Consider the following 3759-nt stretch of genomic DNA (forward strand, 5'->3'; position numbering starts at 1 on the left):
TGAGTCTGGTTGCTTTTAAATGAAAAATTGTGCACAGTATTTTTGGTCGCAGGTGAGATTATCTACTAGAGTTAGAGTTGTTTAGCCGTGTTGTTTTGAAAGTCAACTACTTACACTAATCCAGCAGAGAGACCTACAGGCCTCAATTTTCAGAGCTTACAAGCCTCTCGCCCAAGGCACGATCTGACGTCATGCTCACTCTGCTGCACCAGGACCTGTTCAATTTACAAAAATAAACTGGGATTATGTTCACAAAGTAATACGTGCATTTATTGGATTCTACAAGACGAGACTTCAAGGTTGACAGACAAATGCTGCAGTGGCATGAAGAAAGCCCTTTAGGCAGTGATGTATTTAACTACCCTCAACAATAGTCTCCACACTCCTGCCCTGCTGCTTGGAACTTCAGTAACATGACTCGGGATTTTACCCTCAAATCTTGTTACAAAACAGCTGCAAGTAAAGGCAAAGCAAAGTGTAGCCATATAGAAACATGATATCACCTAAACTCATCACAAGGAAAAGCTGATGCGGTAAGGGCGGTGGCGAGGATGGCCAGATGTGTTCAGACAGGTCGATTCTCTCTGTGTTGACCTGCGTTTTTGCCTCCATTGTTCCGGGTTGTCAGGGTGTTGAATGGTGTCTATTGAAGAAGGCTCAGGTGTGACTGTGTGTGTGTGTGTGTGTGTGTGTGTGTGTGTGTGTGTGTGTGTGTGTGTGTGTTTGTGTGTGTGTGTGTGTTGTGTGTGTGCAAAGTAAAAGGGTATTGTACGAGTCAGTAGGCCGGATCCTCCTCTGCGCTCCAGTGGATTTGAAGTCGTTTCCTGTTTTTTAAGGTCCACTTAGAGAGAAATTGCTCTCCAGGGCAGTCTAAGCTGTCATGGTGTCACACTCTGACAGAGAGAAGACTAAATCAGATTAATCTCTCCCTTATGCCCACACACACTGGGTCATCTCTTGTTCTGTACCTTCCAGAATCTCCTTCTCCCTCTTTATCTGCCTTCACCTCTGCACACACACTCTCACACACACAAACACACACACACACACACCTCTGCATGGCTCCAGGCTGTACAAATGAGTCCTGCCACTTCAGAGAGCTAAAGAAAACTATTCTGATGTCAGTTGTAATTATTCAGCAGCGTGTTCCCACAGCTTGTCCACCCCTCCTTCTACTCTCTCTCTTTTGGCCTCTTCATTTCCATCTTTGTGTGTGTGTGTGTGTGTGTGTGTGTGTGTGTGTGTGTGTGTGTGTGTGTGTGTGTGTGTGAAAGAGAAGCTTCTCTCTTAATCTGATCCAGATTTCACACTTTGTCACTCAGTATTTCACTCTTGTAAGTGTAATCCCCTCTAGGCAAGACTCGACATGAACTAAATGATTTCACACCGGAGCTATTTGTCTTTCTGAGGTGAACAGAAAGGGTCCCTGTGTAGGCCCAGAGTGTATAATAATCACCTTTTCTGTTTAACATTTAGGTTGCATGGTACATAGTTCATGATGTACTGTTAAGGATGTATTTATTTCTCTTTCATTTCTTTTCCAATGATATATGTATAAGAGAGAGAGAGAGAGAGAGAGAAGAGAGAGAGAGAGAGAGAGAGAGAGAGAGAAGAGAGAGAGAGATCACATTGTGATAAAACCCTTCCAAAAATCCTATATATACACTCACTGGCCACTTTATTAGGTACACCTGTCCAACTGCTCGTTAACACTTAATTTCTAAGCAGCCAATCACATGGCGGCAACTCAGTGCATTTAGGCATGTAGACATGGTCAAGAGAATCTCCTGCAGTTCAAACCGACATCAGTATGGGGAAGAAATGGATTTGAGTGACTTTGAACGTGGCATGATTGTTGGTGCCAGAAGGGCTGGTCTGATTATTTCAGAAACTGCTAATCTACTGGGATTTTCACGCACAACCATCTCGGGTTTACAGAGAATGGTCCGAAAAAGAAAAAACATCCAGTGAGCGGCAGTTCTGTGGGCGGAAATGCCTTGTTGTGCCAGAGGTCAGAGGAGAATGGCCAGACTGGTTGAGCTGATAGAAGGGCACCAGTGACTCAAATAACCACACCGTTAAAACCAAGTGGGCAAAAGCATCTCTGAACGCACAGTACGTCGACTTTGAGCAGATGGGCTACAGCAGCAGAAGACCACATCGGGTGCCACTCCTCACTAAGAACAGAAACTGAGACTACAATTTGCACAGCTCATCGAAATTGGACAGTAGAGATTGGAAAAACGTTGCCTGGTCTGATGAGTCTCGATTTCTCTCCGCGACAGTCGATGTAGGGTCAGAATTGGCGTCTACAACATGAAAGCATGGATCCATCCTGCCTTGTATCAACGGTTCAGGCTGGTGGTGGTGGTGTCATGGTGTGGGGAATATTTTCTGGGCACTCTTGGGCCCCTTGGTACCAATTGAGCATCGTTGCAACGCCACAGCCTACCTGAGTATTGTTGCTGACCATGTCCATCCCTTTATGACCATAATGTACCCAACTTCTGATGGCTACTTTCAGCAGGATAATGCGCCATGTCATAAACTGGAATCATCACAGACTGGTTTCTTGAACATGACAATGAGTTCGCTGTACTCAAATGGCCTCCACAGTCACCAGATCTCAATCCAATGAGCATCTTTGGGATGTGGTGGAACGGGAGATTCGCATCATGGTGGCAGCCGACAAATCTGGCGCAACTGTGTGATGCCATCTGTCAATATGGCCAAACTCCCTGAGGAATGCTCCAGCACCTTGTTGAATCTATGCCACGAAGAATTGAGGCAGTTCTGAAGGCCAAAAGGGGTCACCCCGTTACTAGCATGGGGTACCTAATAAAGTGGCCGGTGAGTGTATATCTGCCCTAACAACATAAAGCAAAAAAAGTAGTAGCATGTAGTGCTGGATTATATATCAATATAATGAACTGTCAACCTCCAGTTACTGTATATACTATTATATGATCCTGTTGTGTCATCATTTTACAAAAAGCTGTCATTTGCATGAATGAATGTAGGATTTTATTTTTTATTTTTTATACAAAATAAGAATTGTTCTTGATTTAATGCATACCAATAGAACAGGGTTTCATACATTTTTCATACCACAACATACTGTGTATTTACATCTCAAAATGTTTTCTTATTTATCTTAGTTTCAAGAGTATCACCCAGCCTGAGGTCACAATTACAATGTAAATGTCTGTGCACTTGCTGAGGAAGGGCGCTTGGAGTGCTGTCCTAGTAGCTTTTTTATAGTTTCATAAATATAAATCGAGGCTCATTCATAAAAACTACGGAAGTAAATTGGAGTTATTGGAGTTAATGCAGGCTGCAATGACTTGACATACAGTAGAATCGATCGGCCTGTAGGTGGCACTAAAGACTATCTGAGGCTTGTACATGTCATTATAGTTCCAGTATGCATTCCTCTGCTGTGTGTGAAGGCCTTTGGACCACAGCTGCCTCTGATAGTGATCGACAGGATGAGGAAGGGACACTCAGGAGGTCACACACACACACACACACACACACACACACACGTCTATTTCACATCTGCTGCTTGTGAAAAGGATGACATGGAGGAATTGTTGGACACACAAGGCAGGCATTTTTGTTGCATTTTAGCGGAAGAGAGCTGAATAGGGGCGGTTTAGGAGTCAAAGAGAAACAGGTGAGGATGGGTGACCTGTACTATTATTCTCATCTATACACACATACACCCACACCCACACTCACACACACACACACACACAC

Source organism: Etheostoma spectabile, chromosome 10 (assembly GCF_008692095.1).
Source record: "Etheostoma spectabile isolate EspeVRDwgs_2016 chromosome 10, UIUC_Espe_1.0, whole genome shotgun sequence".
Classification (NCBI taxonomy): domain Eukaryota; kingdom Metazoa; phylum Chordata; class Actinopteri; order Perciformes; family Percidae; genus Etheostoma; species Etheostoma spectabile.